Genomic DNA, 14,664 nt, shown 5'->3' on the forward strand with positions numbered 1-14,664 from the left:
GAATAGTGCATTACAAAAACTAATTAGTACTCCCTCCGTCCGAAAAAGCTTGTCTCTCAAATGGATGTATCTAGCACCAAATTAGTGCTAGATACATCCATTTAAGGAACAAACTTGGTACAAGCTTTTTTGGACAAAGGGAGTAACATGTGAGCTCCAACAACTCAAGCATCTAAACTAAAGGGAAGAGTCATAAACTAGTCGCATACTAATATAGTTACACAACTACTCCGTGCTAATTATCAAACGTGCTACACCATACCGCTAATTAAAAACTCTGGAAGCTTCCACGTTAACAGGCCGGCCAGGTGTTAGCACCCCGGTAGCACTTCCTCTCTTTTTTTTTCTACCAAAAGGGCACCATGTAGCTTTCCTTATACGGGTATTACATTAGAAATTTACAATAAAGTACTAAAGTTGTAAAGTTAGGATCGCTCACTTTCACACTACTTGGCCATCCTTTCTCATTTCCTATTGGTTCAAATGTGAAGGGGTGCTTTCTAATTTTCTACTGCTATGTCTACAGATCTAGATAATACATTTAATCAAGATCAGTAAAACACACACACACCACATGAACAATAGTTTTTCATAAAATTGCATGGAATGATTGATAGTGATGTTTTACGACAAGACTGCATCCAATTATGTGTCGACCACCATGAATCTTTTTGTAGCAACATGAAGATTCCATGGTAACAGAAATTAAATTCATGCACTGAGGAAGTAAACGGATGTGCGTGGCATCTAAACTAGTTGTACGAGAGCTTAAAGACTTGACCATTAAGTTATCAACATATCTATCTACTATGTAACAGTGATTGAAAAAAAAGTAACAATGATTGAAAACTCTACGCAAGAAGACTTCTACGGTACCCTCTAGTGGATCCAAAGACACGTGTCAATCCATACTGGTGGTTACTAGATCCCGTTTCTAGTGTCGGGTGACTATCATGGTTTTCAAAGCTTGGTATGGCAATTGCATTGGCATGTGTCCCTTTCCCTTACTGATGCACTAGCTAATGTATTCCTCATGTCTTTTATCAAAAAGAAACTAATCCATACTAGTGACTTGTAAAAGAGAGTAGTAATGTTTTCTACGACATATTCGGAAGAGAGCTTGCAAGAAAAACCTAAAGGGGAGCGACCTCACAAAGGTATGGGCTTTGAGAAGGTGTGTGTTCGCAGTTATCACCTGTCAAAAGTTACTAATAAAACTCCCTGACCATGCTCCACTTGGCACGACTGAATTCTTGGCTAGCGAGAGGATAAATCATGTTGCCTTCTACTCCTTGAGGTTCAGCTCCACCCCCCCTCCCTCTAGTGAGGAGTGGAGGAGATAGGAATACCTACATATTTGGTTTAATGCCTTTTGATTCAAAGTATTTGTTTTGAGGAATTTTGGAGGATCTTGTTCATTTGGAATTTTTCGTAACCAACTTGTGTGGTTTTGTGGTACATCGTGTGTAGGCTGCTGAGGCTCCTGCTCGAGCACCGTATAGTTTTGATTGACACCAAAACTAATGATCACGAGAAACTCTTCGATGTGGTGCCATAGACACACCTGTTGTATCTGCCGGCGTCGTAGACATAGGTGGTGTTGGAGGTACCCCGTTGGTAAACATGTATACTGGTAAGAAAAGAGATTTTCTCACACAATAAGGGATGCTACCCCACCCATGGATACCAAAAGCCCCCAAAAAGATGCGCTTATTTACCTATACACGTTTGGCTTCCACATAATAAGGCTACTCAACGTGACTCAATGAAAGTAAGTTGTAGCTGCAAATTACCCATGCAGCTGACTGAAATAGCCTGGTATGTTTACTAAGAAAATAACTAAGACCATATTTTTCTAAATGGTACAACAATAAGGTGAAGAAATCTAGATGACTTTTTGAATCTATCTATTTTTTCTATGATTTATCTGTAGCTAATCATGCTAGCAGCCAGCATACATGCATGCCTCTTGACTAACTCATATGCGACCACTAATGCATAGGTTCAGCTCACAAAAATAATTTTTCTTGCGGGAGCTCACAAAAATAATTTGACATTTCCATGACATAAGGGATCAAATTACAACTTCATATGTGTCAAAATAGAAGTTAGAAGGAACACTAGTAGAAAATAGGGCTTTGGTTCAGGCCGGGTCAGCCCATTAGTCCCGGTTCAGTCTAGAACCGGGACCAATGTGGGCATTGGTCCCGGTTCGTGAGCCCAGGGGGCCGGCCGGGCCACGTGGGCCATTGGTCCCGGTTCGTCTGGACTTTTTGGTCCCGGTTGGTGGGACGAACCGGGACCAATGGGCCTCGCTCCTGGCCCACCACCATTGGTCCCGGTTGGTGGCTTGAACCGGGACCAAAGGCTCCCCTTTAGTCCCGGTTCATGCCACCAACCAGGACCAATGAGGTGCCTATATATACCCCCCGCGCAGGAGCAGAGCACAGTGCTCTGTTTTTTCTGGCCGAGGGGGAGAGGGCTTTGTGGTGCTCTAGCTCACCTCCTATGCACATGAGGTGTTCGATGGAATGCCCGAGCCACACTACTTAAGCTTTCTCCTCTCGAAGCTCGACCTCCAAACTCCATTTTCCTCGAGATTTGTCTAGATTTAGCGGTCCGTCACGCCCCGTCCCCGTCTTCACCGCCGTCGATCACCCGCGCCGATCTCATCACCGACACCACCGTGGTGAGCCTCTTGTTCTTATCTTCTTTCTGAAAGGAAAAATATTCTTACTTGTATGTTTAGATAGATACTTGTATCATTTTCTTACATTTATTATTGCATCTTATATAGTGCGATGGTTTTGGTATCTGCCCCCGTCGGCCCTCGTCCTGTCTATGATTCGGATGTGGTATGTATATTATCTTTATAACTATTGGTTCATTTATTGTTTATGAAAATTATGCCAACCAACGTGACATAGATTTTATTTATCTAGGATGTATGTGAATCGGAAATGCCAACCGACCCTATTGTCGAGAGGTTAAATTTAGTTGAAGAAGAAAACAATTTGTTGAAGGAAAAAATAAAAAAAATTGAGGAGAAGATGATATTGGAGTTGCATGTTGCGGATGTCGTCGATGATCACAAGATCAAGATGGATGCAATGCGCTTGAAGATTAGAAAGATTAGAAAATATGCCATTCATACCGAGGCTTGGTATCATTATGCCGTTGGATCAATTGTTACCTTGGTTGCTATTATGATCGCATTTGTTTTCGCATTGAAATGTTTTACATAGTTTCAATGTATGGTTTAATTAATTAGATGCTCTGGAGAGCTATATGTTGTTAGATGAGAACTATGTATGCACTTTGGTTTTAATGTGATGATGAACTTCTATTAATTTGGACACTTAATTATATATAATGCACGTAGATGAACCGGCAATGGATGTACGGTGACAGACACACCCGCGAGTACATTAAGGACGTGCATGAGTTTCTCGATGCGGCTGAGGCAAACAAGCAGAATGGTTTTATGTGTTGTCCATGCACTGAATGTGGGAATACGAGGTCTTACTCTAACCGGAAAATCCTTCACTCCCACCTGCTTTACAAGGGTTTCATGCCACACTATAATGTTTGGACGAGGCACGGAGAAATAGGGGTTATGATGGAAGACGGCGAAGAAGAAGAGTACGATGACAACTATGTGCCCCCTGAATACGATGATGCTGCAACGGGGGGAGCTGGTGAAGATCAAGAGGAACCAGACGATGTGCCCAATGATGCTGCAACGGGTGAAGCTGCTGAAGATCAAGAGGAACCAGACGATGTGCCCGATGATGATGATCTCTGCCGGGTCATTGTCGATACAAGAACGCAATGCATTAGTCAAAAGGAGAAGCTGAAGTTCGATCGCATGTTAGAGGATCACAAAAAAGGGTTATACCCCAATTGCGAAGATGGCAACACAAAGCTCGGTACCGTACTGGAATTGCTGCAGTGGAAGGCAGAGAATGCTGTGGCTGACAAAGGATTTGAGAAGCTACTGAAAATATTGAAGAAGAAGCTTCCAAAGGATAACGAATTGCCCGACAGTACATACGTAGCAAACAAGGTCGTATGCCCTCTAGGATTGGAGGTGGAGAAGATACATGCATGCCCTAATGACTGCATCCTCTACCGCGGCGCATACAAGGATCTGAACGCATATCCGGTATGCGGTGCATTGCGGTATAAGATCAGACGAGATGACCCTGGTGATGTTGACGGCGAGCCCCTCAGGAAGAGGGTTCCTGCGAAGGTGATGTGGTATGCTCCTATAATACCATGGTTGAAACGTCTGTTCAAAAACGAAGAGCATGCCAAGTTGATGCGATGGCACAGTGAGAACCGAAAGAAAGATGGGAAGTTGAGAGCACCCGCTGACGGGTCGCAGTGGAGAAAAATCGAGAGAAAGTACTGGGATGAGTTTGCAAAGGACCCAAGGAATGTGTGGTTTGCTTTAAGTGCGGATGGCATTAATCCTTTCGGGGAGTAGAGCAGCAATCACAGCACCTGGCCCGTGACTCTATGTATGTATAACCTTCCTCCTTGGATGTGCATGAAGCGGAAGTTCATTATGATGCCAGTTCTCATCCAAGGCTCTAAGCAACCCGGCAACGAAATTGATGTGTACCTAAGGCCATTAGTTGAAGAACTTTTACAGCTGTGGAATGAAAACGGTGTACGTATGTGGGATGAGCACAGACAGGAGGAATTTAACCTTAAGGCGTTGCTGTTCGTGACCATCAACGATTGGCCCGCTCTCAGTAACCTTTCAGGACAGACAAACAAAGGATACCACGCATGCACGCACTGTTTAGATGACACTGAAAGTATATACCTGGACAAATGCAGGAAGAATGTGTACCTGGGCCATCGTCGATTTCTTCCGACCAACCATCAATGTCGAAAGAAAGGCAAGCATTTCAAAGGCGAGGCAGATCACCGGAAGAAGCCCGCCATGCGCACCGGTGATCACGTGCTTGCTATGGTCAATGATTTACACTACGTAATCTTTGGAAAGGGTCCCGGTGGACTAGCTGTTCCGAATGACGCTGAGGGACACGCACCCATGTGGAAGAAGAAATATATATTTTGGGACCTACCCTACTGGAAAGACCTAGAGGTCCGCTCCTCAATCAACGTGATGCACGTGACGAAGAACCTTTGCGTGAACCATCTAGGCTTCTTGGGCGTGTATGGGAAGACAAAAGATACACCTGAGGCACGGGAGGACCTGCAACGTTTGCACGAAAAAGACGGCATGCCACCGAAGCAGTATAAAGGTCCTGCCAGCTACGCTCTTACGAAAGAAGAGAAAGAAATCTTCTTTGAATGCCTGCTCAGTATGAAGGTCACGACTGGCTTCTCGTCGAATATAAAGGGAATAATAAATATGCCAGAGAAAAAGTTTCTGAACCTAAAGTCTCATGACTGCCACGTGATTATGACGCAACTGCTTCCGGTTGCATTGAGGGGGCTTCTACCGGAAAACGTCCGATTAGCCATTGTGAAGCTATGTGCATTCCTCAATGCAATCTCTCAGAAGGTGATCGATCCAGAAATCGTACCAAGGCTAAGGAGTAATGTGGCGCAATGTCTTGTCAGTTTCGAGGTGGTGTTCCCACCATCCTTCTTCAATATCATGACGCACGTCCTAGTTTATCTAGTCGACGAGATTGTCATCCTGGGGCCCGTATTTCTACACAATATGTTCCCCTTTGAGAGGTTCATGGGAGTCCTAAAGAAATATGTCCGTAACCGCGCTAGGCTAGAAGGAAGCATCTCCATGGGCCATCAAACAGAGGATGTTATCGGGTTTTGTATTGACTTCATTCCTGGCCTTAACAAGATAGGTCTCCCTAAATCGCGGTATGAGGGGAGACTGACTGGAAAAGACACTCTTGGAAGAGACTCAATAATATGCAGGGACGGATATTCTTGGTCTCAAGCACACTACACAGTTCTACAGAACTCTAACTTGGTGACCCCGTATGTCGATGAACACAAGAACAGTCTGCACTCCAAACACCCGGAGCAGTGCGACGACTGGATTACATGTGAACACATCAGGACTTTCAACAGTTGGTTGGAAACACGTCTCAGAGGTGACAACACTGTTTGTGATGAGTTGTACTTGTTGTCCAGGGGACCATCTTTGACTGTATTGACTTACAAAGGATACGAGATAAATGGGAATACATTTTACACGATCGCCCAAGATCAAAAGAGCACCAACGAAAACAGCGTGTCCGCTTTGATGCAGCAACCGAGAGCGGAAAGGATACATATTATGGTTACATAGTGGACATATGGGAACTTGACTACGGACCTGATTTTAAGGTCCCTTTGTTTAAGTGCAAATGGGTCAATCTGTTAGGAGGCGGGGTACAGGTAGACCCACAGTACGGAATGACAACAGTGGATCTGAAGAATCTTGGGTACACTGACGAACCGTTCATCCTAGCCAATGATGTGGCACAGGTTATCTATGTGAAGGACATGTCTACCAAACCGAGAAAAAGAAAAGATAAGGAAGCGAATACATCATACGATGAGCCAAAGCGCCACATAGTTCTTTTAGAAAAAAGGGACATCCTGGGAGTGGACGGCAAGACAGACATGTCTGAAGATTATGAAAAGTTTCATGAAATTCCTCCCTTCAATGTCAAGGCTGACCCAAGCATCCTGATAAACAATGAAGATTATCCATGGTTACGGCGCAATAAGCAAATGACACAAGCGAAGAAAAAGTGAAGACTTTCTCCCGCAACTATTATGATGATACCATGTCAAATTTGTAACAGACGAACATGCTACCATTGTCCGTTTTGTACATGCACATGCTATGTGGGTGAAATTATGATACCATCCCAACTTTCAACTTTTTCAGAGTTCGTTTGAAATGCTTTCATGTCTTATGGTTCAAGGTTTTATGTGTTGAGGCAAATGGATCAATATGTCAGGAGGCGGGGTACAGGTAGACCCACAGTACGGTATGACAACAGTGGATCTAAACAATCTTGGGTACACAGACGAACCATTCGTCCTAGCCAATGATGTGGCGCAGTTATTGTCCGAAACTTTGATACTTCGAAAGTGATTGTCCATTTTGTACACGAAGTGCATCAAGTTTTTGTCGTAACCCTCTCTACTTTTTGGAACATGCTATGTGGGTGAAATGATGATACCATGCCAACTTTCAACCTTTCCAGAGTTCATTTTTAAATGCTTTCCAATTTCAGAGTCATTTAGCTCAAAGAATGAATTAATAGCAAACAGAATGAACTACAAAACTTTTATGAAAATAAAAACAATCAATTAAAATATTATGTTATGATCAACTAAAATAAAACTATAATATTCTTCAATAGCAAAAAGAATATAATTTTTGTGACCTAAAATCAAACTATAAGTATTAAATTGTAAGTATAAATAAAAAATAAATAGCAAAAAAGAAAAAAATCTATTTTTATAGTAAAGTTATTCATAAACTAGTGATTCACACAAATTTTAAAAAATACAAATTTAAACTATTCAAAAATTTAAAACTAATGGCACTAACAGAAAGTTTATAATTTTTGTGACCTAAAATCAAAAAGAAATCACTAAAAATAGCTGAAAAGAGGCCTTTGGTCTCGGTTGGTGGCACCAACCGGGACTAAAGGGGGGCATTGGTCACGGTTTGTGCCACGAACCGTGACCAATGCTCCGTCTATATAAGCCACACATGCGAAAATTTTGGTTCAGTTTCTTCGATCCCGCCCCGACGACGCCGCCAGGCTGCTCGTGCTCGCCGTCGCCGCCCCGACGACGCCGCCAGGCTGCCCGTGCTCGCCGTCGCCGCCCGAGGTCGCCGTCGCCGTCACCGCCCGCTCCTCGTTGCCGCCGCCGCCCGCTCCTCGAGCCCGCGCCGCCCCCGAGCCCTTGCCGCCCTCGAGCCCGCGCCGCCCTCGAGCCCGCGCCGCCCCGGAGCTCGCCGTCGTCCCCAAGCCCGCGCCGCCCCTCGAGCTCGCCGACATCCCCAAGCCCGCGCCGCCCCCGATCTCGCCGTCGTCCCCCAGCCCTCCTCCTAGAGCCCGTGCCGCCCTCGCCGCCCTCCTCCCCGAGCCATCCGCCGCCCTCGCCGACGCCCTCGCCGCCGCCCTCGCCGACGCCCTCGCGGCCCCCGCCGTCGCCCTCGCTAGTCAACCTCGCTGCTGTGAGCCGCCGCCACCTGTTTGTCATTTTTTTTTCATTTTTTTGTACGTATATATAATGTATATATGTATGTGGCTATATGTATGTATAGATGTTCATATATGTGTATTATTTTTTTTGTTCAGAGCATTTTTTGTTCATATATATTTTTTTTTGTTTATGTGTATTATTTTTTTTGTTCATAGCATTTTTTTGTTCATATTTTTTTCATAGCATTATTTCCATGTATATATGTATGTGGCTATGTATGTATAGATGGATAGCATTTTTTCCATGTATGCATGTCATTGTCGATATACCCCCTCCCCGTTAACTTCGACAGGAGGGGGGTCGATATAACCCTCCCCGATAACTTTGACATGAGGGGGGTACCCCCTCCCTGATAACTTCGACAGGAGGGGGGTCTATATAACCCTCCCCGATAACTTTGACATGAGGGGGGGTACCCCCTCCCTGATAACTTCGACATGAGGGGGGGGTCGAGGGTTGAGAACTAGTTTAGGGGGTCGAGGGTTGAGAACTAGTTTAGGGGGTCGAGGGAAGAAGGGGAAGAAGAGGGAGAAGAAGAGGGAGAAGAAGAGGAGAGGAAGAAGAGGAAGTCTTCTCCTCTATTCTTTCTTCTCTTCTTTTTTCTTCTTCTTCTTCCTATATGTATTAGTTTTTTTATTTAGGTTGTTAATTAGTAGATATTAATTTTGTTCATATATGTATGGATGCATGTGATATGTATGTATGTATGTATGCATGTATTGGGTATGTCATTGTCGATATACCCCCTACCCGATAACTTCGACATGAGGGGGTCGAGAGGGGGTCTAGGGTCGTCGAGGGTTCGAGGGGTCGAGGGTTCCAGGGTCGTCGAGGGTTCGAGGGGTCGAGGATCACCGAGGGGTCGAGAGAGGTTTCCTAGTGTCAAAGTATTGAAGAAATCCATGCCTTCATCATTAGCCGGAAGTAACCAGGGCATGTTGGTACGAAGTTCTACAAAGTTGTTCTGGAATGGAGTCCCGGATAGAATAATCCGCCTTTTGGTACGAATTCAGGAAAGGCCTTCCAAATAGCGATATTCAGAAGGCTCTTTCTGAACTTTGTACCAAAAAGCGAATTATCCTATCTGGGACTCCGTTCCAGAACAACTTTGAAGAGCTTCGTACCATCATGCACATGTTACTTTCGCCTAATGATGAAGACATGGTTTTGTTGAATCCTTTGACACTAGGCAACCTCCCGACCCCTCGGCGATCCTCTCGAACATGAGAGGAAGAAGAGGGCCGTCTAGGGGTCGAGGGTTCTAGGGTCGTCGAGGGTTCGAGGGGTCGAGGATCGCCGAGGGGTCGAGAGAGGTTTCCTAGTGTCAAAGTATTGAAGAAATCCATGCCTTCATCATTAGCCGGAAGTAACCAGGGCATGTTGGTACGAAGTTCTGCAAAGTTGTTCTGGAATGGAGTCCCAGATAGAATAATCCGCCTTTTGGTACGAATTCAGCAAAGGCCTTCCAAATAGCGATATTTCGGAAGGCTCTTGCTGAACTTTGTACCAAAAAGCGAATTATCCTATCTGGGACTCCGTTCCAGAACAACTTTGAAGAGCTTCGTACCATCATGCACATGTTACTTTCGCCTAATGATGAAGACATGGTTTTGTTGAATCCTTTGACACTAGGCAACCTCCCGACCCCTCGGCGATCCTCTCGAACATGAGAGGAAGAAGAGGATAAAAAAAGAAGAGGAAGAAGAAAAAAAAGAGGAGAAGAAAGAATAGAGGAGTTCTTCTCCTCTATTCTTTCTTCTCCTCTTTTTTTCTTCTTCTTCCTCTTTTTTTTATCGGGAACGAGGGTCGTCGAGGGACATAGATGTAGTGTCGTCGTTGTCGATATATACCCCCTCCCGATAGCTTGCTATGATTAGGTAGCTAGTTCTACGTTTGGCACTAATATATCCATCTGTCATGTTTGAATAATAGTTGCCATGTTGTAAATATTTGTAGAAACTATGGACACCGCCCGAGACGAAGCAAAAGAAGCGTTGTTGAGGGACATAATCGCAGAAGGAAGTGATGCCGTCTCGTTGTTTCTCAACGACACCGATGGTCTGGAAGGAGAGGGTGAACAAGCTGGCTACGGTGACCCAATGCCGGTGCAAGGAGACCGTGATGACGGCTCCGGTGACCGAACCGAGTCCGGCCAGGTATATATATTAGTTAAGCCTGTGCTGACTAGCTGATTGATGCATTCATTGTTTTGGTATGTACACATATTAGTTAAGTCTTTGTTCTTTTTTCTAGCCCTCCGGATCGAGCACAACTTCGGTAAAGAGACGAGGCCCGAAGAAAAAGTTGAGCTCGGATGAAAAGTTAGAGATCATAGCAATTGCGCCCGACGGCCAACCGATTGAACCCCTCCAGACAAAGAGCGCATTTGTTGCTCAGTGCGGGGTTCTGGTTAGGGACAAGATCCCGATAAGCATCCAGCAATGGTTTAAGCCGGCTACAGAAGACCCTGAGGTGTCTTATGTCAATGATATGCAGAAAAATGATCTTTCGACTGAGCTGAAGTCAAATTTCACCCTACCCCCAGAGGATGATCCAAAGAAGCCAGTTAAAGAGCAATTAATCAAGTCTTTTGCTCTAAAGAGGATGGCAGATCTATTCAGGAGGTGGAAGAAAGAGCTGAATAGGTTTGTCGATAAAAAAGAGACACCAGAATTCAAGGGCAGATATGAGAAGATCAGAGATCACTGGCCCGCATTTGTGGCCCACAAGACATCGGAAAAGAGTAAGAAGATGTCGGCGACAAATAAGCAAAATGCTGCGAAGAAGATGCTTCACCATCGCACGGGGTCAGGTGGCTACCTCGTAGCCCGGCCTAAGTGAGCCAAGACTGAGAATGATCTGGTTGCTAAAGGGATCGAACCAGAGACAATTAGCTGGCCAGACCGTTGCCCGACTTGGTTCTTCGGGACTGGGGGAACCTTGGACCCTATAATAGGGAAGTGCATTTGGACGAACGATCAAATGGACATACCAGTCAGGAAGCTTAAGCAGTATATCGAAGCAGCGCAGCAAGGGAAGTTCTTTCCAGACAGAGAGAACGACGAGCTCACAATGGCCCTCGGGAATCCTGAGCACCCTGGATGGACACGAGGCACGCCAGGCTCCATTCCGTGGAAGGTTGGGTTTCCGGACGCAGGCGGTTACAAATCCCATGAGAGGAGGAAAAAAGTGCAGCAGACCCAAATGCAGGCGCTGCAAGCAAGGGTAGACGCGATAGAGGAACGAGAAGCAAATCGCAGCAAACGTACTGCCGAAGCTTCCCCGGAAGCTACCCCGCCATCTCAGCACAGAAGCAGCGTGGCTTCCACCGAGCTGCTTCAGCCGGAGCATGCCTTGACGGCTCCTGCCAGCTATCCCGTGGATGCTATAACGGAGTCTCAAAATTGCCACCTTATGACGCAATGGATGAATTTGAAGGTCAAGGCGGCTGTTGGCTCTGTTTATCCTACTGAACCCGGCGCAACTTTTCACTGCCGGCCGATTCTAGAAGGATATGCTAGGGTGATGGTGGATGAAATAACGGAGGGATTTGAGGACCTCCAGCTTGACCACCCTACCGGTGAAGGGGAGACTCGGCTGGGGTCTGCTCTGAAGACTCCATGCCTATGGCGGAAGGAGCTCATCAACCTTCCGAACTGGACGCCTCCGTCTCCTCCTCCTCCTCCGGCAAGTCAGGGCACTCCGCCTCCTCCACCGCCTCCTCCTCCGGCGAGTGACGATCAGGGCCCTCGGCCGGCTCCTTCTCCGGCGCGTGGCGGCACTCCGCCTCCTTCTCCGCCTGCGCCGACGCGCCCGAGCAGCCAGCCTCCTCCTTCTCCGCCTCGTCAGCAAGGGCGGAAGAGACTTGCCGCCGCTCCAGCTGCTCCAGCGCGTCGTAGTCCTTCTCCTCCGCCTCTTAAGCAAGTAAAGAAGACAACCGCTCCGTCTGCTCGGTCGGAGTCTAGCAGTACAACCAGAGGCGGGAGGACATACAGATTCGGTCCTTCTCTGAAGACTCCAGAGAAGTTACCATATGAGAGGACCCCGGAGGAGAACGCCGAGATCACGCGAACCGAAGTGGATGACTGGTTTCAAGGGTTGAGAGCAAAGAGACATCCACCTCCGGAGGAGAAGGTAGATCCGGTGAAAGTGAAGCGCACTCTGGCTGCCCTGACAAAACCACCGAAGTCTCCGCCGAAAGGAAACTATGACCACATTATTGGAAAGGAATTTGCCGAAGCGGAGCGGTCGGGAAGTACTGTCAGTGATCAAAGGCTGAAAGAATGACGAGCTGGGAAACAAATTGCCTAGCTCGGCAAACAAGCGAAGCAATCGTGCCCCCCGCTCAAGGTGCCTAGCCACAACGTCGCTAATGATCCGAGGATGGTGCCCGGTTATAGCAATCTTGCAGATTACCTGCCCGACGATGGACATTATGAACCCATGGACATGCAGATACAAAGATACGAGTATGGGAAGCTTCTCGTCAAAGATGAAAGATCTCTATCAACGATGATGCGAAGATTGCATGATTGGTACTTGAAAATCTGCAGAGACTCTGGGGGAGGAGTACTTTGTATGTGAAAGTTAAAAAGGAGCATGACCTCGTTGGAATTGAACTGTTGCCTGTTCCATTTGAGGAGTTCTACCAGTTTTTCAATCAATTGGCCCTCGATAAAACAACGGTCACCTGCTACTGTCTGTAAGTAGTACTACTTCTGTCATTAAGTTTCTCTATATAGCTTAGCTCTTTCATTGCATGTATTTATAATCATCCTCACTATATTATGCAGATTGAAGATCGCCGAATTGAAGAAAAGACAAGTCGGTGATATTGGGTTCATTAACACATATCTCATAGATGCAACTCAGGTTAAATTTCATGTCGCAGCTACCGAGGCCAACTTGCTACGATCGTTGGTAATAAATGAAAACAAAGATATAATACTCTTTCCTTACAACTTCAAGTGAGTGTTACTGTCTTGTGCGTATTCGGTTTCCCTTATATATTAGTCAAGGTTATAGTAATGTAATTGATGAGTTATGCATGCGTGTGCAGTTTCCACTATATTCTCCTAGAGATTAAGCTTGAGCAGGGACTAGTAACCGTCTTAGACTCAAGACGAAAAGATCCCCAGGACTATGCAGACATGACTCAAATACTCGAGAAGTAAGTTAAATCGATCATTATCCACCATATCAGCAACTTTGTTCATTTCCTGATATACCAAGTAATTGTTTTCTTTGTCCGGCAGGGTTTGGAGAAAATTCACCAGAAAAGCTCCGGGACTGCCGAGGAGCTGCAATTTAGACACCAGAAAGTAAGTACTATAGTAGCATTTTAAGCGCATCTACTAGTCATTCAAGCGCTAGTTTCATCAATACCATTTGGCATGCTTGCTTATCAGTTTGATTAACCTCTATTTCTTGTAAAGTGGTTGTGGCAGGAACAATGGAATGATTTCTGTTGATACTACGTTTGCGAGTCCATCCGCCACACGACCTGTGAGCGGGGCTACACTGACGAACAATATGAAGTACGTAAATAACAACATTCACAATTTTATTTTATTACCATCATTTGTGTTGAGTTTCATTCATTCATATATATATATGTATTGACCCCCTTCTTTAAATTAGATGTTTCGGAAGCGGGATGAACTCCTAGCACCAGCTCGCATGCGAGCAATTCAAGAGGAATTGGCGGCATTCTTTCTTGACCACGTGATCCCTGAAGACGGAGAATTCCATGTAGACCCTGAGTCCGTATGATTATATTTGTAAGAGATAATTATTGTATATATGTAGCCGGTAGTGTCAGATAGATATACGAGAACTTGTTGTTCGACCAATCTCTCGGAGAAGGAGAGGTGGTCGATATCACTTCTCTCTGTATGCATATATGTTCATGACGATCTTCTGTTTCCTTCGTTTGCTTACTAGCTAGCTAGCGTGTCTAGTCCTCTCTATATGTATGTATAGTACGTAGCGTCGACCAAGCACGGACATAAGAGAGGACACTTCTCTCTATTAATTATAGCTAGCTAAATTAACACAATATATGAAACACCTAAATTAACCCCCCAAAACCCCCAACCCCTCCCCCCTTTCAAAAACAAAAAACAAAAACCCCAGCCACAGAAATACTGACGCGTGGATGCCTATTGGTCCCGGTTAGCGCCACCAACAGGGACCAAAGGGTCTCCTGCCTGGGCTCTGCGCACTGCCCACGTGGAGGCCCATCAGTCCCGGTTCTGGACTGAACCGGGACTAAAGGGTCGGGGCATTAGTACCGACACTTTAGTCCCGGTTCGGGAACCGGGACTATAGGCCCTTTTTCTACCAGTGGAAATGAGTGCAAAATGAGGGTTCTCGCCAACTTTGCAATCGAAAGGTGCCTCTTGGGCATATCAATATAACACAATCATCAATCACATGATG

Source organism: Triticum urartu, chromosome 6A, assembly GCF_056163025.1.
Source record: "Triticum urartu cultivar PI428250 chromosome 6A, HENAU_Tu73, whole genome shotgun sequence".
Lineage (NCBI taxonomy): Eukaryota > Viridiplantae > Streptophyta > Magnoliopsida > Poales > Poaceae > Triticum > Triticum urartu.